Below are 27,992 nucleotides of genomic sequence, written 5' to 3'. Positions count from 1 at the left end.
TTTGGCATTCCCTCAAATGTCATTGCATACTTTTAAAGCTGAGCTCAATAGATTTTTGTCAAGCAAAGGTTAATCAGGATATGTGGAAATATGGCTAATCTAATTGTAACCTCAACTCCGTAACATTACCGTGTGTATGTTGTGTGTGTTGTGTGTGGTGCGTGTGGTGCGTGTCCTCATGACCACCTTCTTAAGGCTAATTAAGGATGGTCAATAAATGCTTGCCTAACCAGCAACATCCACTTTCTATGAATGTTTTCATGAAAAGACAGACACAGCAAATAACTTATCTTAAAGGAATACACTAACACACACAGTCTGATTTCAACAGAATGATAAAACCTGCATTACCTAAGAAACAGCAGGAATAGATTCAACTTTGGCCTGAAATGTATTTTCCCACCCACTTTTCACATCCATCAATTTCCTTCGTAAAAAAATACAATCAATCTCAGTCATGAATATTCTCAATGACCAAACATGTACAGCCCTCTGAGGTAGAGAATTCCTTAGAGTCACAACTCTCCAAGTGAGAAAATTCTTCTCACGTTTTGTTCCAAATGATTGGTCCCTTCTCCCAAAGATAAATGCAACAGAAAACAAACATAAGGATAAACTGACACTTGTATTTATTTTCAGGAGAAGTTCAGGTCAGAAAATTTCAGAAAATTTCAGAAAAATTAATGAAACCTAATTCACCAGGTTTCTCATTCAATGTAAAGGATGGTGCAATTTAGTGTTTGACCTGCAGGAGTTAAAGTTACTAACTTTTAGAGCTATAAAGGAATATGCCCAAACAACATTTTTACATTTGCTTATAAGTGAAAGCAGTAAGAACAACAGACTTAACAAATGATGTAACTAATGAGCACTATTACATGACAAATACGAGGACATAAAATGCAATTATATATTAATTATATGAAACACTGTACAGATGCAGTATTAACTATTTTGGTACTCTGATATTCTCCAGATATTAGTAAGTGGGATGATCAGCATCAGCATTCAATATGTTCACTTAGCGTTCTTACGAAAGTAATAAACACATTTAAATAGCCCACGTAGATTGAAATTTTATGCACATTATCTACAGATAAATGGTAGATAACAGCAATGGAAACTGAAAGTTAACATTAATGGTTCTAATTACTGCAACTTTCACCTATCAACCAAATTGGAAGACTGAAATAGTAATTTAAACAGCTTTCCAGTAACATTATTCTTTATAATTTCATTAACATTATGTTTTTATTTATACTCAGGTGGTGGACATTGGTGGCAAGGTTAACATTTACTGTCCATCCCCAAGCACTGAGATAGTTGCAACTGCAGTTCTTCAGCAACAATAGTCCATGTGGTGCCAGTTTTATTCTAACTTTTGCAGCAGTTCAATACAAAAACAACTGGTAATCCAGAACTCCAAACTAATGTTCTAGAGACAAGAGTTCAAATCCCAGAACAACAGATGGTGACATTTAAATTCAATAATAATATGAAATTAAAGGCAACCTAATGACAACCACATAACCAATTTCAATTATCATAAAAACCCATCTGGTTCATTCATATCTTTTAGGGAAGGAAATCTTCCATCCTTACCTGGTCGGACCTACATGCAACTACAGACCAATGGCCTTGTGGTTGACTTACAACGGCTGTCTGAAATGGCTGGTAAGTGCAGTTGCAGGGCAATGACAGATCAACAATACATTTCATGATTAAATAAAAAAAGTCCGGAAGCCAGTCACATATCGACTAGATCAGATAATGGTTCCACTTTTCCATCCATCAAGGACATTAGATGACTCAGGTGGGTTTTTAAAACAACTATCCAAAATTTCCTCAAAGTCACTCTTATTGATAATCAGACAAACTTCTTATAAAGCTGAACTCAAACTCAGAAACTGCCAGGACTGGATTAAAACCTGCATTCACTGGATCATTAGTTCAATCATGTAATCCTTACTATAGGAAAGAGGTTATGAAACTTGAAAGGATTCAGAAAAATTGACAAGGATGTTGCCACAGTCGGAAGGTTTGAGCTATAGGGAGAGGCTGAACAGGCTGGGGCTATTTTCCCTGGAGTGTCGGAGGCTGAGGGATGACCCTACAGAGGTTTACAAAATCAAAGGGGCATGGATAGGGTAAATAGTCAAGGTCTTTTCTCCAAGGTAGAGGCCATATGTTTAAGGTGAAAGGGGAGAGATTTAAAAGGGACCTAAGGGGCAACTTTTCATGCAGAGAGTGGTGTGTGTACGAAATGAACAGCCAGAGGAAGTGAAGGAGGCTGGTATAATTACAACATTTAAAAGGCATCTGGATGGGTATATGAATAGGAAGGGTTTAAGACAGATATGGGCCAAAATGGCAAATGGATCTAGATTAATTTAGGATATCTGGTCGGTATGGACGAATTGGACCGAAGGGTCTATGTCCATGCTGTACATCTCTATGACTATGTAATGAAGAGGCTAACTGCTGAATTTGCTTTTACTCATTCAGCAAACATTATATTGCAAGTTTGCATATTATAATGTAGATGAAACAGCTGGGAAGAGAACAAAGAACCAAAACATCAATCAACCCACAGTACAGAGTTTCCTATCCCTCTCTCTCCCAATGAAAACGATACAGTACAGGACATTTAGTCTCTGCACCAGTTTCAGAAGCTACTGTAAGAGACCACATTTCTTCATTTTTGGGGGCTATAAACTGAACTGCTATAACTGGAATACAGGAAAGGTTTGTGTAACTTGGAAATCATGTGTTGCATATTGTTGACTATGCAGAACAATAGTTCCTTCTGGAAGCAGGAACAGAGAAAATTCAAAACTGAATGGGACTGAGAATCTTTTGAGTAAAAGAAATTCCGTCTGACAACAGCCCGCTGATTGGTAGAGCTGCAGGCTTCAAAGGTTTTATATGTTAAGACTGACAGAGAGTGGAAAACATCTACAGTCTGCAAACAGAAAGGAACAATCCTTCCCCCATTTGCCCTCCATGTGGGGAAGAAGACAGAAAACCCAAGGAAGTCTCAAGACAGGAAATCATATAAGAAAAACATAAGTTCACCTCATGAGTTATCATCCCTACAGACAGCAGTGTGTCATGATTACAAAAAAATCAAGGAGGAGTGTGAGGAAAATAACTTTCCACATTGTGGTCTAGACTTTTGATCACCCTACATATACTTTTTCTTAAATCATTTGTCCTTTGTCTGTTTTATTTGTGACTGAATGTGTGTGTCTTTGGGGATTTGAAGGTGAAGAGGTTTTTTTTTCTGTTAGTGACGAAACCTGGTTTGTATTGCTTTGTCCTGAGTAGTAGTTAGTCAGGCAAATTGGATCTTTTTTGTGGTCTCAACAGGATCTTTTACATTTATAGATTTGTGATGGCTGGTGAAACAATGAGACACGATTGTCAGGGCACTATTCCCAATTAAGTTGTGACATTACCAATTGCTGAGTGTTGGCATATTACTGTTCTTTTAAAAGGAGTGTGTCTTCTTAGCCAGAGTTTACAGTAAGGCATCCCTTCTTGTAATGTCAATTATAACCATCAGAAAATTCAGGTGATGAATTCCTGATGGGCAAGGATACTAATCAGGGTGAATTTGTAAAATTATCCTCCTAAAGACTTCATATAAATACAAAATTTAATACAAACCAAAACTGTCTAATGTCAGGTTTTAATATATCATGGCAAGAATGGTCCTTGCTAAATAGTTTCTGGACAGTCCAGAGCTCCTGTGCAGGCAACATCTACCCCAGGGCCTCTTGTGCACTTATGAAGAGGTAAAACAACAATGCTGCATGGTACAAAGGAGTGCCCCCTCTACAGACTAAGTGGTGGACTAGTCACTTCAAACTTAGAAAATGACAAGCCTCACTTGGCTCCAGGAGTTTTCGTTCACTAAATTAATTATGGTTGGCTTTATTTTACTCATCCAGAATTTTAGATACACGTCAGAAACATTATACTGTTACCCAGCTAAGCTTGAATAGGCTACAGTGTATTAGCTTCTTATTCAAGTACCATGTGAACAAAATCATGACCTGTCACACACTTACATCTTACAGCAGACACAAAACAGTTTTCTGAACAATTGATTCATCAGCATTTATATAAAGCTGCTTCTGAACTTAGATGTAAGTAAGTTTGAAGATTTTGAACGAGTGCTTCCACGAGTGATTCATACAAAATTATATTTCATTATATTGCCTTCAGAAAAAATTTTTGTACCTCCTCTCAATTAATTCCAAAGTTATTTTTACAACTGTGTTACTTACCACATTTACTTGGAAGCTACACATGCCATTACTCAGCCAATATCCTGTTAAACCAGTCAGTAAGAACACCAACTTGTACTTCTACAGTATGCTTTACATCAGTCAACACTTCAAAAAAAAACCTTTGTACATTAAACCGGAAAATAAACATTAGAATGCAAGAAGGGAGAAGACAAATGGACCAAGTTATGAAGAAGGAACTAAAGCTACAATCAAAAAGCGGGTTTCCAAAAGCTTTTTGAAGGCAAGATGGTAAGGGAGCTGAAACTGCTGTGTTGATACTGCTGTACCCATGGACTGTGCTACTTCCATTCACTTAAATATGCATCATTATTCCTCACTGACTTTTACCACTGGCTGTGTGTGTGTTTTGTTGGGTTCTGTGCTGCACTCTTGAGGCAGCTCTATCTGGACAGACTGCTCCCACTAAGCCTGCTGCAGCTCTAGGCCTTATTCAGTAACTCTCCCTCTCTCCAAGTCCTGTAACGTTGATTTCCATTCTAATATATAATCAGCACACTGATTAAATCTTGCTAATACAGTATTTACATTCATCTCCTCTTTGAGTCTTGACAACATATGACAATGTCAGAGTTGCATCATGTAAACTGATATTAACAGTAATTTCTAGTATACTACATCTTCTCTCAAGTTTCATTCAACTACTTCATTTATGGAGTTCCAACAATTTGATACAACTGTTTGTATCATCACAATATATCCCTCTCAAACTCTGAACATCAGAGGCTGTTACACGGATCCCTCGCTGCTCACCCTGATGTAGTTCACTTGACTGATGAATCAAGGACACAGTCTTCCACCATTTCTGTAATGCTTGTACCACTTTGCGAAGTTGTTGATGCAGTTCTGTTGCCTGTGTCCAACATTCTATGGTATACAGTTCTAAAGGATCATCCATTCACTCTGACGTTGTGCTCGTCCTAGTCTCTCCTACTAGTGGAAACATCTTCTCTACATCCACTCTAGACAGGCCGTCAACATTCTACAAGTTTCAATGAGATCCCTGTTTGTCCTTTTAAACTCCATCAAGTACAGACCAAGAGTCCTCAACCACTCCCCACATGACAAGCCCTTCTTCCCTGGGATCATTCTTGTAAACCTCTTTTAGACTCTTTCCAAGGGCCCAATACTACCCACAATATTTGAAATGCAGTCTGACCAGAGCCTGCTCATGTTCTAGCCCTCTCAGAATGAATGCTAATATTGTATTTGTCTTCCTTACTGACAACTGAACCTGCAGGCTAACCTTCAGAAAATCCCAAACTAGCACGAAATCCCATTATGCTTCAGATTTCTGAAGCCTTTCCCCATCTAGAAAACAACGTGTGGCTCTATTCTTCCTACCAAATTGCATAACTTTCCCACATCGAATTCCATCTGCCACTTTCTGCCCACTCTCCCAGCTGTCCAAGTCATTCTGCCATCTCCCATCTCAGCACTACCTTTCCTTGCACCTAAGCTGCTTCTAATCCAACAGGCTAGGCAGAGACAGGCATGAGAATTCCTAGAAGCATGGCACTCCACGAAGCATGCTATTAATAAACACATTGAACTCGACCCCATATACATTCCACGAAGGAGGAAAACCGGAAGTGAGGCAATCCATCTCAACAGACCCCAGAGTTTAAAAACCAGGCGGGAAAACACACCGACACTTCATTGGAGGCTGCACTGTGGATGTTACCAAGCATGGTAACGAAACGTCTGCGAAACAAAAAACCAGCTCAGCGAACCAACCAACCTCAACACCCACAACCGGAGCTACAAATCTATTCCAAAACCTTAGAACCCAAAATGGTTGATACTAGCACATCACATGATCATATTCTTAGTGACAGTCCATCATATTTACACAAATGCACAACATCATGAACTTAAACTCTTCATTCACGAATTGCAGTATGTATTCTAAAACGAGTTCGTTCAAGAAGGTATGTGCAACAAAAATTCTTTTCAGTTTTTTTATTCACTGACTGAGCCATGGTTGTAAGAAATCTAGAAACAACTCTGCCCATCTGGACTGGTAATGCATTGAAATAAATGCACCCTCTGTTTGATTAAATCTAATCCCAGCCTTTGCTCGTCTGGAAATATTGAAAATATTCATGGATATGTTGGCACCTGACTACTGATGGCTTTTGTGGCAAGAGAAAATGAAATTCTCTATCTCCAAAATGCCTGGCCATTGTACAGATCAGTGCTCTACGTACAGTGATTCCAAATTGTCATCCTTGAAGTTGTTTTAGGACACTTTTTTCTCTCAGACTTTAGCATTATCAGCCCACAACCACATGTCGTCTACTTTCGTTCGATGCTCATTATGCTTCATTAGAACTTGCGTCTGTCAAACAGTGTTCTAGGTAAAATTGTCTGATTTTGGTGCACCCACCCTCTGCTTTTTGAGCTACACAAGTTTTTCTTGGTTTCATCTGTTATTGCTAACAAGTGTATTATTTCTGTGGAAATGATACTACCTCTTCAATGAAGAGTAAACATTACTTTTCAGCATGATCTACTGTTGGTCTGGACAAAACATCCACTGTAATCCACATATTCCCTGAGATGCAGACTGCCAACTAGTCATATCTCCTTACCTGGAATCCGAACCTCTATTCTTAATGGCATTTTCACAATTTCTTTTGATCCCAATAGTAGTAGGACTAGTAGTTTGTTTCCACCTGAAATTGGAATTCCATCAAGTAATACATCAAGCATACATTACAGCCCCGTGCAACTGCTCAAACAACGTTCTTGATTGTCGCATATCACTGTTCTATTTTTGTCCATGATGCTATGTACACAGGTTCCCAGCTCCCAAAATGCTGGACTTGAATGAATACTGTGCATGATCCTGTAATGGTGCATCGACAACTATTGTTGTGGGCAATCTGTTGTGAGTGAGTATATCTGAGGAGTGTAACTTCTCCTTTATTTTCCTGAATACTTTACCTGTTTCAGACTCCAAAGCCAATGTTGACCTATTCTTTAAGAGCTCTCAGAGGTTGAGAGAGACTAGCCAGATTTTGAAAGTGCTTTTGCAACAGGTTTACCATTCCTAAAAAGCAATGAACAGTATGCACTTTGGCTGCAGGAACTCAGTTACTGCAGTTGTCTTTCTGGAATCTACTGTAATTCCATGCTCCTGTATTGTGTGAACCAAAATTTTACTTCTGTCTTTGCAAATCAACACTTCTCACAGAGTATAAGGCCTACTCTTTGCTTTTAAGACTTTAAGATTCACTGCTTTATTATGACTGTGTAGCAGTATGTCAGTCATGTGATAGGTAAAATCATGCTCGCCTTCAAGGATTTCTGACATTGCACACAATGATTTCTTATGAAATTTTGAAGAGGTAGACAATTAGAAACAAATCAAACAAATGACATGAGTTCAGGGTTAACAATCTGACTTGCAACTCTTGAGATATCTGCCAACATCCATTATTCATGTTTATTTAGATGAAAAATATGCTGCTGACTAGGTTTGTAAACTGTCACCCACTGACAGAACTGGGTGAACTTCTCTGTATATCCCTTTGTTCAGTTGTGTGAGTATACACATTATTTGAGTTCGACATTAGGTTTGGAAACTGGTACAAATTTGGAACACCACCCTGAACAGGCTCTGTTACTGGTGATATTACCCAAATTCATTACATACTGTTTCACTGTGCCTTCATCTTCTCTAATAACATGTATAGGACCCTCCCAGACGTAGGCAAACATATTAGCTTGGCATCCTTCTGTAGTGTAACATGCTGGAGATTTTCTAAGTCTCTGAAAAGACATGGAAATTCTTGATTAAATTTCTTGCCATTTTCCTGTTGTAGCACTACACCTACTCTCTCTAAAAGACCTAATTGCAAGCATGTATTCCTGCTTAAAAGCAATGTGTGCTGGTTCCTTGTTACATAGAAAGTCTCACTGTTTGCTCACCTCTTGTAGCTAAGTTTGGTAGCGAACTCACCTTGTATTCAAGAGGTGTGACCCTTAGAACTTGCTGTTTGATCTTGCTGGTAGAACATCCACTGACTTTAAACATGGAAAGCTGTCAGCCCATATCAAATTTAAATTCAGTGTTAAAACCTCTTGCTTGTTAAGATGACACGCCTGGGTCTCTGACATCACCTAAAATCATTGATTTGTCTTGGTCTTTGCCTTGCTTTGGTCTTTGTCTTTAATCTTTTGGATTTTTTTTTGCAAATGGTTTTCCTTGTTCAGGAATTCTCTTAATAGGAAGACATTTTGTTTCTATATTGCAGGATTGCAGTATGTCCAGTTTGCAATAGTGTCTGAAGTATCTGATTCTTCCACAATGATAGTCCTTAGCTCCCTCTGCTGGACTGTCATTGTGTTGTGGTGTTCTCTTACACCACCCTTTGCCCATGTGAAAAAGAATTGACGAGATAGTTTCCTGCACTCTTACCACTTTAATGGGCTTTCAGGAGGGTGATCTTGCCATCTTGGATCCTACCCATCCAACTAAATCAGAAGAAGCCTCAGTGTTGCCTCAAGTGGCTTCTAGTTCTCGGATTTAACGTCAGTACATGTTCCACACAAAATCACTTGCTTCAATGCGAAATCCTCTCTTAACTGGAGAAGACTGATAATTTTTCATCATTGATCCACCAACGACCTGATCTCTTACAAGCTTGTCCTAAAGATCAGTTAGTCATTATTCTATTGATTGCCCTTGAGCCCTTTGGTTAAACCGTACCCTTCCTTCAAAAGATTCATCTTTGGACTCAAATACACATTGAATGCCTTGACTGTGGATTTAAACTTGGTGGTTCTACAGCCTGCCTTATGAATGTACTGCCTTAACACCACGTGATTATGATACAGAGTTGCACCATCATTTTCACCATCATAAATATATTTATTGCCTATTAGACTACAGAAATCAAGCAGAATGTTTGAGAGTAACCTCAAATGAACAAATATTAGTAGTGAGAATATGGGATATACATAAGCATGGTGCCAGACGAGAACAGGGTACATGTCAGGATGTAAGGCAACAGATCACCAATGTTATCGCGAACATGGTCAAATAAACTGAGAATTACAATACTGAAATCGACTTGCTAGAGGAAAGACAGCCAGGGAGTTGAGAGATAATATGACAGTCCAAATATGATTTACCAAAATGGTGCCTGGGATGGATCAGTTTAACTACAAAGAGAGGCTGGGTGAGTTCAGGTTGGTTTCTTTAGAGCGGAAAAAACTAAGAGGGGACCTGATTGACTGTTGAGAGTCAACCATATTACTGAGTCTGGAGTCACATGTAGGGCAGCCCAAGTAAGAATGCCAGATTTCCTTCCCCGAAGTAAATTAGTCAACTAGATGTGTTTTTTCCCCCAACAGTCAGCAACGGTTTCATGGCCATCATTAGACCCTTAATGGCAGATGTTTTGTTTTGGTTGAATTCAAATTCCATCTGCCATGGTGGGCTTTGAACATGGGTCCTAAGGACATTTCCTGGGTCTCCGCATTAATAGTTCAGTAATAATAACACCTCCACTCTAGAGAAATGTTAGAAAGCAGCTATTCCCCTTAGTTAAAGAATCAATAACAAGGAGCATAATTTTAAGACAAAAGGGAGGAAGTTTAGAGGAGATTAGGAAAAGGGTTTTCACCCAGAAGGTGGTGGGAACTGGAATGAGTTGCCCGAGATTGGAAACCTCACAGCTTTTAAAAAGTAGTTCAAGTACTCATCCAAGTGTCATAATATTCAAGGCTACGGGCCAAGTGCTTGAAAGTGGGATGAGTGTAAGTTTGCAGTAGTTTAGTCAGTGCAGACTCTACGGTCCAAAATGCCTCCTCTATGCTGTGAGGTCCTGTGAAATTTTAAGTGCGGCTATAGACTACAAAAGTTGATAAAGCAGAAGTTTGGAGGGATTAAGAAGATTGACATATGAGGGCAGTTTGGAAAGCGTTTTAATACCAAGCTGTGGAGCAAAATTCCTTCCCATTCACCTTCCCTTTATTGCAAAACACTTAACACGTGCCACCTGGCACAAAGCAGAAAATTGAGCAGGTAGATCTATATGGAATGAATCGGTGTAGTAGTATGTTATTCTTCAGGGACCTTATTCAACTCCATTTTGATTTAGACCCCTTTGCCTCTCCCTCCCCGTTGCTTGTTTGCATTGCCCTGAATGGGCTATGCATGTTAATTAACCAATTGGAGAAAACATGTTCAGCTCTTTTGTCCATATTTGAACAAATACTGTAATGAGATCGGGAGTTGCATGGCTCTGGTGCAACCCAAACTGAGTGTCTGTGAACAAATTATTCCTTTGCAAGTGCTGCTTGATAGCACTGTTAATAACCCTTGCATCACTTTCCTGATCATCAAGGGTAGACTGATCAGGCAAAAACTGGCTCAGTTAGATGTGTCCAACATTTTGCGAGTACACACCTGGGTATTTTTCCATACTACTGGGTAGATGCCAGTGTTGTAGCTGCACTGAAATATGTTGGCTCAGGGCGCACAGCAGGTTCTGGAGCTCGTGTCTTCCGTATTATTGCCGGACACTCAGCCTTTGCAGTATCCAGTGACTTCCTCAGTTTCTTGAGATCACAAAATGAATATAATTGGCTGAAAACTAGCATCTGTGATGCTGGCGATCTCCATAGGAGGCAAAGATGAATCATCCGCTCGGCACTTCTGGCTAAAATATTTTTGCTAATGCTTCAGTCTTAACATTTGCACCGATATCCTCAGCCACCCCATCGCTGTGGTACATTTGTGGAGCCTATTTAACTATCAACAGTCATTCACAATTAGATATGGCAGAACTACAGAGATTTGATCTGATCCACTGATTGTGGAATTGCTTAACTCTATCACATTACCTAGACTGTTTGTCATCTAAGTAGCTTGTTTTGTAGCTTCACCAGGTTGACACCTCATTTTTGGGTATGCCTGGTGCTGCTTCTCTAGCAGGATCTCTTTGATCCAGGGCTGTTCTCCTGGTTTGAAAGGAATGGCAGAGTTGAGGATATGCTGGATCATGAAGTAGCAGGTTGCGTTGAGTACAACTCTGCTGCTGCCCACAGCACTTTACGGATTCCCAGTTTTGAGGTGCTCGATGTATTCAATTCAAGTTAGCATGGTGCAGTCTTTGATATGGTGGAGTCTTTAATATACAGACTCATCTCGTTGGGAGTCCCCAACCCAGGGTACACTCTGGCACTTGGAACTCTCAGTGCATACTCCAAGTGATGTTCAACATGGAGGAATGCCGATTCTTTGGAGGGGGGTGGTGTTATGTGGTAAATCAACCCAAGATTTGACCTGATACAAAGGAACTTCATGAGTTAAGGAATCCCAGGGCAACCCCTCCCTGATTTTATACCACTGTGTCACCACCTCTGCTGGGTCAACCCCACTAGTGGGACAGGACATTGCCAGGGATGGTGATGGTGTTGTCTAGGACATGTTTCAATTATGATCCCATGTGTATGATTAGTCAGTGGGACAGTTCTTCCAATTTTGGCACTAGCCTCCAGATGATAATAAGGAAGACCTTGCAGGGTCAACAGGGATGAATTTGCCTTAAATCAGGCAGCCTGTCCACTTTCATTTCTTTTTTTGGAGACATTTTAGAGATGAGCTTTGATAATAACTGAATGGCTTGCTTTACCATTTTGAGGGCAATTAAGAACCAACCACATTGCTGACCTTACCTAATATGGCCTAAACATGCCTCCAGATCATTTCAAGGACATTGTTGTAAAACCCTAACTAGCTCACCAATCAACAATGGTTTCATGATTATTGTTGAGAACAGAAGAGAATCTCTACTGTATGGAAACAGGCCATTCAGCCCACCAAGTCCACACTGACCTTCCGAAGAGCATCCCAATCAATCCCACACCCCACACTATCCCTGTAACCCTGTACTTCCCATGGCTAATCCAACTAACCTACACATCACTGAATACTACAGGAATTTACCATGGCCAAACCACCTAATTCCAGATGTTTCAAAAAATTTAAATTCCATCAGTTGGGTCTCTAGAGCATCACCTGGGTCTCTGGATTACTAGTCCAGTGACAACACCAATACACCATCACCTCTCCCCTTCTATCTCAACTGGCTACTACACATTTTGAAATAAATGCATGATTAGTACACAAACAATTTTAGAGCAGAATTTGTTTCGTATTGCGAGCAAAAGAAGTACAGATATGATCATCTGAATGGTCTCCTTTCCTACTGCAAATGTTGACTTTTTAATATATAGCAGCATGTGTTCAATACTTTGTTTTGAACACTAACCAATATACTAAGTTCCTTGTAGTTAAATTATGTGGATGTACAGTATATACAGTAACAGTTTCACAGCAATAAAAACTGTACTTGACTTATTCAGTCGATAAAAACTCATGGACCTGATTACTTGAAATGTGCAAGTGCAAAACAGAAAGCAAGGGAAAGGAGAGGACCTAACGCTTCCATTCCCTTGTGATCGTGAGATATTACCAGTTGGCAATACTTTTGCAGTGGTGTATTCTTTTAATGTTAAATACCACACAACTTCAGTAATATCCAACTTAGAAATCTTTTTGAAAACCAGACATAACAAAATCATCAGATCCTTTGTCTCAGTATAAATCAGAATAAACTATTTAACTTGTAATCAAGCCCAGTCATGTTTAGTGAAGGCTTCTCCAATGTTTAGTTTTATATTATATCAACTGCTCATATTGAGCAATAGCCAGTGTAAAAGCAAGATAGAATATAACAAACCTATCTTGTTGATATTCAAATTTATACACAGTGTATATAACTGAAGCAAGATTTTAATCAAAGTATGAAGCAATTTATTCCAATATAAAGCAAACAAATGAATAGAAGTTGACAAATACCATGCAGTGCCATAGCAATTACATCAAGACAACAGGAAAAACACATTCGACACAAATCACTATTAACACCAGGCACAGAAACTTCTGAGTTTGGCAAGTGTCTTGCACACTACCTGAAAAAATGCCAAGGCACCCACAATGACGCTTACAAAGAAAGCCAGCCATATCTTGTGCCCATTAAGCATTGAAATGGACACCAGTTGTCACTCCATCTAAGGGCCTGAGGGCTTTGGGATAGAGCATCCCAGCTACCTGGAACTGCCAGTTGATCAGAGGCCTGCAGTGCCACAGAGGGATACAGAAATAACCCAGGAACAAAAATGGATGTTTATATTAATTGGGGGGAGGGGGAATTCTCACAGTGCAGGTCAAAGAACCTCCCCCTTCAACTGACAGACAGCTCATACCGGTTTACCTGTTGTGTGGATGCCTGTTATTGGCATCCCTCGAGCTGAGAGAATTGCAGCACAAGTGGGAATAGGCTCTTGAAGTGATTAATTTACTCCTTAACGGTCTTTGGTGGAGGTGATACAAGTAGCAGAGGCAGGGAGGCATCAGGGATCATTAGCGACAAAAATCCACGTCATTTTCTAGGCCTCCTGCCTTATTCCTCATTTGCTGCATCCCTAATAGGTTTGGATTCTGGCCAAGAAGACATCAAATGAAAACCAGGCATGTGAATACTAGATAAAGACATGCTCAGAGATTAATCAGGAGATGAGTAATAAACATACAGGATTTTGTGTAGGATATAATGAGATCTGTAAAGTTGGTGTGCTTTCAAGTTTAAGTACAAAGTTTGAGAGTAGAGCAAGCAGAGGATTAAAAATGTCAAAAAGTCATAAAAAATTTGAATGAGTTGCAGCAATGAGATATTTGGTGGCAAAGGATGAGATGAAACAAAAATAAGCAAGAATTTCAGTTGGAGCTGGTGATGAATTGAAAATAGAGTGTTTTGACTGTTTGATTACAAAGTAGAATGTTAAATGCATATTTCCCAAATCTGTTCAAACTGTTCCAGAAGAACAAGCCACCATTACAAAGAACAAACAATAACAAAATTCAAGATGAAATTTATGCCTTGAATTTAGACAGTTTTTTTTAAGATGTCTTAAGTTTCTGTAATCAATTTTTAGACTGGCATTATGTAATTATCCCATTTTGAAGCTGCAATCCTCATATTTCATTACAAGTAAAACAACTTTATAACTGTTTTAAATGTTGTTCAGTAAAACAGACCCCCTACAATGCAACCATTTGTTGTGTTTTATGAAGTTAAAACATAGGACATACTTATGAAGGCTCATGGAATATGATTTTAGATCCATTCGTGGACTGTAATAAACGATTAATGGGTAGTGCAGGCAACAATGAGGAAGCAGCTCCTTGAAATATATTCTCATTATCCTTCCACATAAAATGTAATTCAGCAAAGATTTCAGAAAGGTTCAGAAATTTGTACTGCGAATGCATTCCTAATTCTCCAAATGAAATACTTCTAACAGGCAACTGTAAAGTGAGGATACTTGAAATTAAAACCAACAAAACCTAAATTGTGCTGGATGTTCAATTACAGGATCAGGGTTGGGCAAGATTTAAAACAGCATTCCAGGTGGTTGTCTCTGGATCAACAGATGAAAGGAGCACCTGGAAACAGTCGGCATCATCTTTCCTTCTTAAATAAGGAACACCAAACTTGCAGGAGACAACTCTAATCAAACAGAGACATCACAAGAAACTGCAAGTTCATTAGTTGAGGAGTAGGGCAGCAGAAGACCTCCAAGAGAAGCAGTCAGCAGAGTACAGTTAAGTATTTCTACTCTGCAGTCATTACAATTAAAAAAAAAACTGGTATTTTGGTCAAGTAGCATTTAAGATTAATTAGTAGGGTAATGTCCCTCATATATATTTAATTTTCTTTCAACTTGAGGAAGTAAATATAAAGGGAGTCATTTAAGGGTGAGTTCATGGCAGGCAGATCAGCTAGGTGGAAAGCAGAAACCATGCAACATGGGAAATCTTGGACACTTCTGGTATCCAGGTTGGCTGGTCGTGCTCCAGCTGCAGCTACTCAAAATCCACAGGTTGCAGTTGCAGCAGTTGCTGGGGTCACTGTGAAGTATCTGCAAGACTGAGATCTTTGTGGATAGCATGTTCAGTGAGGTAGTCACATCACAAGTAAACAGTAGACAGGCAGAAAGGGAATGGGTGACCACGGGACAAAGGGAAAGAACTAGGCACGTAGTGCAGGAGTCACCAAGGTCCATTTCACCATCTCACGGTGTTTTCTGTTTTAGATACTGTCAGGGGGAGATGGGTGCTCAAAAGAATGCAGCAAAGCCAAGCCAAAGCCATGACTGGCTCAGCTGCAGAATGGGAGAGAAAACAAAAATTGTGGAAAAGTAATCGTGATAAGGGATGCGATCATAAAGGAAACATACGTTTCTGCAGCAGTGACATGCTTCCAGGATGCTATGTTGCCTCCCTGGTGCCAGGGTTAAAGAGGTCACTGAGTGGTTGCAGGACATTCTGAAGGGGGAGAATCAACATCTCGAAGTTGTGGTCCATGTCAGAACCAATGACCATAGGTAAAAGAGATACTAGGCCCGGCAAACAGAATATCGGGAGCTAGGGAAATAAATCAAAATGCAGGACCTCATTAATCCGAATGCCACATACTAGCGAGGTCAGGAATAGGAGAACAGGAAATAATGAGTAGTTGGAGAACGAGTGCATGAGGAAGGGATTTAAAGTTGAGAGGCATTGGAACTGGTTCTGGGGAAGATGGAACCTTAACAAGCTGGACAGCAAGACTAAGATGAATACCCTGGGAGGAGCACTCACTAGTACTTTGGGGTAAAGTTTAAGCACGAGCAGCAGGGAGATGGAAACCTGAGTGAAGAGACACAAGGAAGGAAAACAAAAAGAAAAGGAAGAAAGAAAAGGAAAGCAGAAAGTAAAAATGAAAGGCAGACAAAACAAGAGCTAACAAATAAGGTCTGAAGAAGGGTCCCAACCCAAAACGTCAACTTTCCTGTTCCTCTGACGCTGCCTGGCCTGCTGTTTTTATCTCTGACTCCAGCACCTGCAGTTCTTGCTGTCTCTCCAACAAATAGGGTCATTGTACAAAAAAGTATAAAAATGTTAAAAAGACAAATCTAAATGCATAGAGCATTCACAATAAGATGAATGAGTTAACAGTGCAACAGTTGTAAATGGATATATGATAGGATTGCGATTACACATACACAGCTGCAGTGTGAATGGGGCTGGGTTACGAATATCCATGGATATCCAATACTTGGGAAGGAGAGGCAAAATGAAAGGCAGATGGGGCAGGGTCGAAATCAGTGCAACGATGATAAGGGATATTGGATCGGAAAACATACATATAGAACCAGTCTGGGTAGAGCAGAGAAGCAACAAGAAGCAGAAAACATTTGTGGATGTTATGGTTATTTGTGGTAAGATGTTATTAGTAGTAAGTTACAGGACAGTATCAAACAGGAAATTAGAGATACATGTTCCAAGGGGGTGACAGTAATCATGACTGAAGTTAATCTACATATAAATTGGACAAACCACTGTGGTGGCAGATGAATTAATGGAGTACACACAAAACAGTTTTTTCAGTCCAGAGTATGATAGAACCAAGTAGGGAACAGACTATCCTAGATTCAGTGTTGTGCTGAGGAGGGTTAATTAATAATTTTATTGTTGTTAATAATCCCTTAGGGAAGACTGACCATAATACAATAGAATTCTTCAACAGGAAAGGAGTGAAGTGGTCCAAGCCAAAGCTAGAGTCCTAAACATAAACAAAGGAAACTATGAAGTTATGAGTCCTAAATTGGCTGCAATAGATTGGATGATTCACTGAAAGGCATACAGTGGGTAGGCAATGGCTAATATTTAAGGAACGAATGCAGAATTGCAAGTTATATATTTCTTTCTGGTGCGAAAATGCAACAGAAAAAGTGGCCCATGCATGGTTAATAAATGAAATTAAGGATTCTATTAGATCCAAAAAGGAGCCATAAAAAGTTGCAGAAAAAAGCAACCAGTCTGAGTTAAAAGTGAACCACTGCAGATGCTGGAAAACTGAAATGAAAACAAAGAAACTCAACAGGACTGGCAGCATCTGTGCATACCTATTAAGTTATAGAGTCACACAGCATGGGACAGATCCTTCAGTCCAACTCTACTATGCTGACCAAGCTTCCCAAACTAAACTAGTCCCATTTGCCTTACCTACTTAGGCAGGCAAAAAAAAGAGAAAAACAAAGTACGATGACAACCTGGGAAACGCTGATGTACAAAAGGACCTGCGCTGGTCAGTAAAAGCAAGTATGCAGGTGTATCAAGTGGTTAGGAAGGCAAAAGGTATGTCTTCCTTCATTTTTATGGGATATGATTACAGAAGCAAGGATGCTTTGCTTAAGCTGTATAGGGCCTCTGTAAAGGGTCTCCTGTCCAATTAAGGTACAACTATTTCAAATGGCAGTACAAGGTTAGGATCTAAAAATCGTGCAGGTATTACATTAATGACTCTATTTGTAAACCTGGTCGATGGTTACTACTCCACTGACGGCCCAGTTTAATAAACCAAGAACTGCAAAATTAAACAGTCAACACTCAAGTAGCACCTCTTCTTGGATTCTACCTACAATGTAAATTAGCAAGTGCAAATGATAAAATTCAAATTTAGGTTCTAAATTTTTTAAATGGAAAGAAAACGAATGCATAAACTGCCAAACAGCCTGCTAATAAAGCTGTGAAATGAATCTTGTGAAAATGGTAGGTCCTCAGCTGCATTAGCATGGAGGATTTAAAAGAACATTTAATTATCCTCAAATGATGTACAAGTGATTGTACCACAATATTCTGCCCCTTATGAACTATTTGTGACAACTCCAAAGCTGTCCTGGTAGATTTTGGCTACACCTTCTCACCTGTTAAGTGTCAAGCCTGGAACATATTAGCATGTTGGGGCCCTCTTGTGGCACAGTGTCCCTACTCCTGGACCAAGGAACCTGGGTTCATGCCCAACCTGTTCCAGAGGTATGTAATATCATCTTTGGAGATGTTGTTTAGAAGAATAGGCTATTTTTTAAAAAATTAGCAAATGTTTGACGACTCTTGTGGTGTAAGGGTCTTGTCCCCACCTCTGAGTCAGGAGGCCCAGGTTCAAGTTCCAACTGCTCTAGAGGTGTACAATAACACCTCTGAACAGATTGGTTAGAAAGTATTAGTAAGCACAATATCCAAGTGACATTCCTAGGACTACTGTTTTGGTGGAAGCGTTAACTCAGCCTTTTCTCTTCCAACTCCCATTACTGTCAAATATACAGGAAATGTTTTGCATAATAATACTGGAAATTCTGTAGTTCGACTGTTTTAAATGAACTTAAAAACAAAACTGAAGACAAAATGTAACATTTATACAATGTTATGAATATTAATATATAAAATATTAATTTATAATATCATTGGCTGGACTTGTTGATTTATTAATTTCCAATAAAGATCAGCTCGACATGTATGTCTCCTCAGTTTTTGTTTAAAAAGAGCAAAGCAAAGGGCACTGGTTACAGCAACAGAATTAATGCAGTTGCAAATAACACAAGCTGCTTGGATGAAGACGTCAAGCCTACAAAGCCGAGACAGACAGAGACAGAGAATGAATATCTGACCTAGTTTATGAGTCTAATAAAGCCAGCGCCAGAGAGAATCTGTTTCAGGGTCAACATCCTTGCCTTTCTCTCTCTAAAATAGCTCTTATCAAAGTATGAGCAGTGAAAGCCCATCAGAAGATTGGCCGGGTAGTTGACAATGTGGAAGAAGGTCTTAAGTTAAAGGAGAATTTAAACAGATTGGTCAGATGGGCAGATTAGTGGCAGTTGGAACTTAAGCCTGCTAAGTGTGAGGTGATGCTCTTTGGAAGAGGGAACAAGGGAGTACTCAATGAACAGAAAGCTCAGAAAAACAGAGGGATCTTGGGTGCTTGAACACAGATCCCTGAAAGTGGTGGAACAGGTTAATACAATAGGTAAGAAGGCAAATAGGACCTTTGCCTTTATCATCATGGCATAGATTATAAAAGTGGGGATTGTTATACTGAAGCTGGACAGGTCTTCGGTTAGGGCAAAGCTCGGGTACTGTGTGCAGTTCTGGTCATGCACTACAGGAACGGTGTGACCGAACTAAAAGGAATGCAGAGGAAATTCACCAGGATGTTGCCTGGAAATGGAGCAGTTTGGCTATGAAGAGAGGCTGGATAAGCTCACATTGTTTTCTTAAAAGTACAGATGACTGCAGTAGGGGGGGCATTATTAAGATATAAGATTATACAGGGCATAGATAAGTTGGATAGAAAGCAGCTGTCTCCCCTTAGTTGAAAGATCAGTAACAAGGGGCATAACTTTAACATGAAAAGCAAAGATTTAGAGGGGATTTGAAGAAAAGTGTTTTTTCACCCAGAGGGTGGTGGGAATTGGAACGCACTGCCTGGGGAGGGTAGACGAGAAGTCTCACAACCTTTAAAAATTACTTGGATAAGCACTTGAAATGTCATAACGTTCAAGGCTATGGGCTAAGTGCTGTAAAGTGGGACTAGTGTAAATTTAAAGAAGTTTTTTGTTGGTGCAGACTTGATGGCCCCAAGGGGCTCTTCTATACTATACAATACAATACAGCACAAGAACAAGCCCTTTGGCCCACCTGATTCCTAATTCTTATTTAGGCCCACTACTTATTAACCATTTGCAGTTTTTAATCCCTCTGCTCGTCTCCTGTTCATGTGACTATCAAGATATGCCTTGAATGTTGCTCATGTACCTGCTTCCACCATGTCCATTGGTAGTGCGTCCAGGCACCCACCAGTCTCTGAAAACTTTTCCCTGCATTTCTCCCCTAAACTTTCCCCTCTCACCCTGAACCTGTGCCCTCTTTTAGTTGACCTTTCCAGTCTAGGAAAAAGCCTCTGGCTATCCACTCTATCTATGCTTCTCATAAGTTTGTAGACCTCTATCAGATTGCCCCTCAGCTTCTGTCTTTTCCAGTGAAAACACTACTTCTGTACTCTATAAGACTTCACTGCTATGAACAATGAGTTCTTAAAAATAGAAATCTGAATCATCTCTGGCTTCTCCTACTCTCTTGGAGCCAGTAATTAACCCCAATAGCTCCAGCAAGAAACCTCCGGGACCAGCAGTTGTACAAACTGTCTACATACTTGTTTACAGTTGATAGTTCAATTAATGAATAAATCTTTCCTGACTTTAAATTGTACTTGGCAAAGTTTTATGATTATATCCTCTGTAATGTTTCACTGTCTTTTTTCACATTTTTTGGGGTCAGTGGGAGATCATGTTGTGCCTTGCCTTTTGTGTTCATGGATAGTTGGGTACACTTGGACATTTTAAATCTTAAACGATTTCTACGTCTTTGCTTGAACAAGTTTTAGACGTGAAACAAAGTGTTTACTTGTCATCTGAAGTAACCTGGCTGGCTTATTTCTCACACCAAAATGTACACACTGATGTTGTTTTAATTATTAAATAGGCAATATTACCCCCTTTTAAATACAAATTATTTTGACACCAGCTCAGGAGTTGAGAAGAGAGGTGCAGTTTACTCCTTTTGATTTGCTCATAACAGTTACATTATATCATATGCCCAAATGACATGTTACTCATTAAATGATTCTTCAAAAGCAGTAACCAGTGCCATGAGGTAGACAAGAACATGGGATTACAGCCACCATCAGATCAGTCATGTGCTGGTTTGAGAGGCCAAATGGCCTGCTCCTTTTCCTATTTAAGGAGAAAAAAGCAAGTAACATAACAGACAACTTACACAAGGTTTAGAAGCTGTCAGTGAGAACGCAAACAAGGAATCTAGAAGACGTGGGTGGTAACATAGAAGAGTCGAGGAAGAAGTTCCAGGTAGCAAAGTTTCAAAAGAAGAACCAAAACAGGGTCAGAAACAAATGACGACACGCAAGTGAGTGTAGGTAATTTTAATGAAGGAGTAAATATTTACAGAATGCCAAAGTTGCAAACTACTTGGTTCAGCCTCAGACTGTATCCAGGCAGAGAGACAAAGTCAGTGAAAAGGGAATGAGTCCAAAAACAATATCTTCAATCTTCCTAACACTCTTTTGGAGTAAATTTCTATATATCCAGGGCAAGTACCATGATAAATGATATTTAGTGGAGGGCTTGAAACAAATGGGGGTGTGGTAGATGTGAGCTTTGTCAATATACATGTGAAACCTGACATTGCTTTTTTATTAAATGAAATTGCCAAGAAGCAGCAGCATGTATGTAGTAAGTGAGGACTAAGGACAGACATAGGAACAGATTCGGGCATTCAGCCAACCCCTTGAGCCTGTTCCACCACTCAATGAAACCATGACTGATCTGTGGCCTAACTTCATAAGGAATATGGGCCAAGGGCAGGCTTAATACCTTTGCTTAACAAACATTTACCTATCTAGGATTTAAAATTAACAATTGATTTGGCATCTCCTGCCTTTGTGGAAACAAGTTCCAAACATCTACCACCCTTTGTATGTAGAAGTGCTTCCAAACAGCTCTCTGAACAGTCTGGCCCTAATTCTCAGACTATGCTGCCTAATTCAAGAATCCTCAACAATGGAAATAGCTTATATTTCTCTAACCTGTCTTTTCCCATTGAAGACTTCCATCAGATCACCTCTTAACCTTCTAAATCCTAGAGAAAACATGCCTAATGTGTATAATCACTTCTCACAAATGAACTCCTGAAGTTCAGGTATCATTCTTGTAAACTTGGTACCGTGCCCAGATCTGTTCAAAGTACTCAGAGTAGAGTCGAACAACTTTGTATAAGTGCAGCATACCTTCTGCATCCTTGTACGCCACTCCTCTAGATATAAATACCAGCATTCTATTAGCTTTTGTTTTTATTATTTTTGCACCTGTTTGTAACATTTTAAAGATCCCCTAAGTCTCTTTGGACATCTACCATATTTAACTTGATACCATCTGGAAAGTATCCTGATCCTATCTTTCTTTGGTCCAAAGGCTTACAACTTGCTTACACTGAACTCCATCTGCCACAGTTTTGCCTATTTAATTAGTACATCAACATCCTTCTTAACTGTGATGCAAATTTTAAATAATTATGCACCTGAACCCCTGGGTCTCTCTGTTCTACAACATTATCCAGGGCCCTTTTTTAAAATTGTATAAGCCCTGCCCTTGTTTGTTTCACCAAAATGCAATAGCTCGCATTTATCCAAATTAAACCCCATCTGCCACTCCTCAGTCCATCGACCCAATTGATCAAGAGCTCTTTGTAATCTTGGAGAACCTTCTTCACTGTCCATTATATCACTAATTTTGGTGTTATCCGCAAACTTACAAACTACGCCTCCAACATTCTCATCCAAATTATTTATATAAATGACAAACAAAAATGGACCCCAGTACCTGTGGAACACCACTGGTCACAGGCCTCCAGTCCGAAAAACAACCCTCCAGGTCCATCCTGTCTACTACCATCAAGCCAATTTTGGATCTAATTGGTAAGATACCTTGAATCCCACACAATCTAACTTTACTATTAATCTACCGTATAGAACGTTGTCAAAGGCTTTTCTAACGTCCATGTAAACAATGTCTACCACTCTGTTCTCATCAATCTTTTTGGCTACTTCCTCAAAAAACTCAAATCAAGTTTGTGAAACATGACTTTCCTCGCACAAAGCCATGTTCACTATCCCTAATCTGTCCCTGCTTCCCCAAATACATGTAAATCCTATCTTTCAGAATCACCTCCAACAACTTATCCACCACTGATGTTAGGTTCATAGGTCTATAGGTCCCAGGCTTCTCCTTACAGCCTTTCTTAAATAAAGACACAACATTAGCCACCTTCTCGTGCTCCAGCACCTCGTCCATGGTTATAGATGATACAAATATTTCTGCTAGGGGCCCCGCAATTTATTCCAACTTCTCACAACAGCCTGGGATATACTTATTCAGGTCTCAGAGATTTATCCACCTTTATGTTTTCTAAGACCTCCAACACTTCCTCTTCTATAATGTGAACCATATACAAAATATCAATATTTATTTGCCCGAGTTCTCGAGCCTCCAAATCTTTCTCCACATTAAAAACTGATACAAAATATTCATTTAGTATCTATCCCATCTCCTGAGGTTCAACACATAGACAACTTTGTTGATCTTTTCAAGGGGCTACATTCACTCTCTAGTTGCTGTTAATGTACTTGTAGAATCTCTTTGGACTATCCCTGACCATATCTGCCAAGTCTATCTCATATCCCCTCTTTGCCCTCCTGATTTCCCACATAAGAATGCCCCTACACTCTTTATGCTCTTCATGAGATTCATTTGATCGCACTTGTCTATTTCTAGTATATGATTCTTTCTTATTCTTGACAGGAACCTTAATATCATTATTCGTCTATTGTTCCCTACTCTTACCAGCCTTATCCTTAATTTAACAAGAACATAATGCCTCTAATCTCTCATTATCACACTTTTGAAAGCCTCTCACTTGTCAGTTGTCCATTTACCTGTAAACATGCTACTCAAATCAATTTTTGAAAGTTCTTGTCTCATACCATTACGATTTGCCTTACTCCAATTAGGAACTTTAACTTACATAGAAGGCTTACTCTTTTCCATAACTATTTAAAAAATAATAGAATTATGATCACTAGGCACAAACTAACACTTCAGTCACTTGCCCTGCCTTATTTCCCAAGAAAAGGTCAAGTTTTGCTCCTTTTCTGGTGAGTACATTTACATATTGATATAGAAGATTTTCGTGAACACGTTTAACAAACTCCTCACCATCCAAGCCAATAACATTATGGCAGTTCCAGAAAATGATTACAAAATTAAAATCCCCTATTATTCTTACATATATCTGAAATCTCTCTACTTATTTGTGCCTCAATTTCCCTTTAACTTTTGGGGGTGGGGGGGGGGCTTTCATATAATCCCATCAGGTGATTATCCCTTTCTTATTTCTAATTTGTACCCATACAATTTCACCAGACGATCCCTCAGAAATATTCTCTCTACTAACAGTAGTAATGCTTTCCTTAATCAAAAACACCACTCCCCTTCCTCTCTTGCCTCCCATTCTACCCTGGGACTCAATCAGATGCCTTCAGGAAGTCCATATAGGCAACATGCATGGACATTCCCTGTGCACCAACTTAGTCACTCTTGAAAAACTTCTGAGGTTTGCATTCTGTCACAAACCTACGCTGGCTTTCCCTGAATAACTGAAAAATTTCCCATCCTTGATTATAGACTCCAATAATTTTCCTACCTCGGATGTTAGTTTGTAATTCCCTGCTTTCCTCTTTTGTCCTTGTAAAAAAGGGAGGTTTGTGTGCAATTTTACAATCCAGAGGGATGACTGCTGTATTTAGGGAACTCTTAAAGATTATAATTAAAGCATCTACAACGTGCTCCCTCTACTGCCTTTAACACCCTCGGTTGGAAACCATCAGCTCCTGGGGATTTTGATATTCTTGAATTCCTGTATTTTTACATTACCAATGTTTCATTTAGGTGACTCTTATGCAGTGCCTCTTCCCAATTTATTAGTTTCGTCATGAGTTGCTGCAAGCTAGCCTCCTTTTCTACTGTAAAATCTGAGGCAGAGTAACTATTCAACATTTCTGCCATTTCCCCATAGTCATCGACAATATCTCCACTTTCAGTCTTCAGTGAGTCAAAATTACTCCTGACCACCTGCTTTCCCTTCAAGTAACTATAAAATTCCATTGTGAGTTTGCTGTCCCGGGCAAGTTTCTTTTCAAAATCCCTTTTAGTAGCTCTTGTAAACAGCTTTGTGGCCATTTGATGGTCTTTTTATGTTTCCAGCAGGATCTGTGCTGTTGTTTTGCATTTTTATATGCCCTCTCTTTTAGTGTTGTGCTATCTCTTATCTCTTTAATGGTCACTGGCTGTTTTTTTCCATGAGGTGGAGCTTCTCCCTCTCGAGGTATAAACTGGCTTTATATTATGTTAAATGTTTCTTTAAAAGTCCTCCAGTGTTGTTCAGTTGTTTTACCCATTATCAGATATTCCCGGTTTACTGTGGACACTCTGTCATATCGTGTTAAGGACGGCCTTGTCTACGTCTAACACTCTTGTAGCTGATTCATGCTTTTCGCTTTCAAACATTGCACTGAAATTGATCATGTTATGATATTATCTGATAAATGTTCACACACAGTCAAGTTTGTTAATTAAATCAGGTTCATTACTCATTACTAAATCCAATATTGCAGACCCTGGGGAACTCGAGAGGAGAAGCTGTTGCAGGTGATTTTCTGGCTACAATTAGATCCTGAATGGCAATCTTACCCAGCCAGACATACTAAAATCAGGCAGATTTTATGAGAGCCAGGGACCCCAATCAATACAGTAGAATTATAAATGCATTATCAAATTTGATCTCTTACCTGGTGTGTGATTTCATCTACAGCCTGTACGAACTGCTCAAGCTCTTGGTCCATAGAAACATAATCCAGCATCAGTTTTTCCATGTTGCTTATGTCTTCTGCAGCAGCTAGTAAACAAAGAGCAGTGAATTATGGCAGCATTCGTGAGAAATTAAGGTCTGACTTTTTTTGACCACTAAGGCATAAACTGCAAACATTTAATTCACTTAGAGTGCATCAGAAAGTCGCAAAAGCAAGAATTCAGCTCTGAAGCACAAACATTGTCTGGAGAACAGCAATTTGGGATGAAAGAGGTCTGAAGATAAGCTTGATTGCACAAAGCGTGATTGGACTGTGAAATTCCCTATTTTCTAAATTCATAAGTATTGTTGGATCAGGAGCCCAGAAATTACATTAGGAGGTATTTAGGTATTTGATAGTGATGGAGAAAAGAGTATTAAAAGGCATAGGGAGTGAGAAAGATATTGTAATACAGATCATATAGAAGAAAATATCAGTGCTGACTCCATGAACTGAATAACTTTCTGTACTATATCTGCGTTACATTATTCTGCGAACATTCAACTCATGGAGCTCTAATAGAATATTTCACAGCAAATGTCATATACACAGAACAAAGGTACAGTCATGAATTGAACTGCAAATACACTCATGATTTTTACTTAATTTGTTGACTAGAAAATGTAATTTAATTCTTCATTCTCAGCAGGCCTTAAAGGGTCTTCTAAGCTTTCACTCGAGACAATATATATGGGATCTGGAGCACAGTTGCAGTGTTTGGAAGCAAATCTGGTTTGTCCCCTTAAAACCACTACGCAGGTACTCCCTGTGGAACTCTTGTCAGTTGTACATGCTGATAAATTGTAGCAGGGATCAACAAATTGCTTGCTTTTTATTTTCCCCCACTGTATATGATAACATTTCAAGAAGTAAAAGGAAGAAAGGTAAAAGAAATACTATGTTTGATATTGCTTTTGATATTGTGTTTTCAGCATTTCATTTATATAAATGATTTGGACGTGTACATAGGAGGTATGATCAGTAAGTTTACAGATGACATCAAAATTGGAGGTGTAGTGGACATAGAAGGAGATAATCTCAGAGTGCAATTGGACCTTGATCAGATGGGCCAGTGGGCCAAGGAGTGTCAGATGGAGTTTAATTTAGATAAATGTGAGGTGCTGCATTTTGGAAAGGCAAACCAGGGCAGGACTTATACACTTAATGGGAAGGTCCTGGAGAGTGTTGCTGAACAAAGAGACCTTGGAGTGCAGGTTCACATTTCCTTGAAAGTAGAGTCCCAGGTCGAAAGCATAGTGAAGAATGCAAGATATACTCCTGCACTGAGTATAGGAGTTGGAGGTCATGCTGCAGCTGTACAAGACATTGGTTTGGCCACTTTTGGAATACTGTGAACAATTTTGGTCTCCCTGCTATAGGAAGGATGTTATGAAACTTGAAAGCGTTCAGAAAAGATTTACAAAGACATGGCCAGGGTTGGAAGGTTTGAGCTATAGGGAGAGGCTGAATAGGCTGACACTGTATTCCCTGAAAGTCAGAGGCTGAGGGGAGACCTTACAGAAGTTTATAAAATCATGAGGGGCATCGATAGGATGAAAAGCCAAGGTCTTTTTGTCGGTTGGGGGAATCCAAAACTAGAGGGCATAGGTTTAAGGTGAGAGGGGAAAGATTTAAAAGGGGCCAAACGGGCAACGTTTTCATGCAGAGGGTGGTGCGTGTATGGAATGAGCTGCCAGAGGAAGTAGTGGAGGCTGGTACAATTACAACATCTAAAAGGCATTTGATGGGTATATGAAAAGGAAGCATTTAGAGTGATACGGGCCAAATGCTGGCAAATGGCACTAGATTTATCTAGGATATTTGGTCAGCATGAATGAGTTAGATCAAAGCTCTACGACTCCAAAGAGATTGGCATGAGAGAAGTGGAAACAAAAACAAAGTTGCTGGAAAAGCTCAGCAGGTCTGACAGCATCTGTGAAAGAGAAAACAGAGTTGATGTTTCGGGTCTGGTGACCGTTCCTCAGAACGGATGGTGGCTGGGAAAACATCAGTTTATATGCAGAAAATAGGGAGGTGGGTGGGGTGGGGAATAAACAATAGGATAGGGCCCAAAGAGAGAGAAACAGTTGGACAGGCAAAGGAGTTGCTAACGATCAGGCTGGGAAGGTGAACAGTTGCTAATGAGGACTGTTAGTGACTAACAACAAGGGGTGTGTAATGGCAGGCTATGTGGTAACAAGGCCTGGTATGTGGGGTAGGGGGCTGGGACATGGGAGAGTTT

The sequence above is a fragment of the Rhincodon typus genome, chromosome 4 (genome assembly GCF_021869965.1).
Source record: "Rhincodon typus isolate 14 chromosome 4, sRhiTyp1.1, whole genome shotgun sequence".
Classification (NCBI taxonomy): Eukaryota; Metazoa; Chordata; class Chondrichthyes; order Orectolobiformes; family Rhincodontidae; genus Rhincodon; species Rhincodon typus.
The sequence above is the reverse complement of the archived record's forward strand: the minus strand, read 5'-3'. Positions refer to the sequence as shown.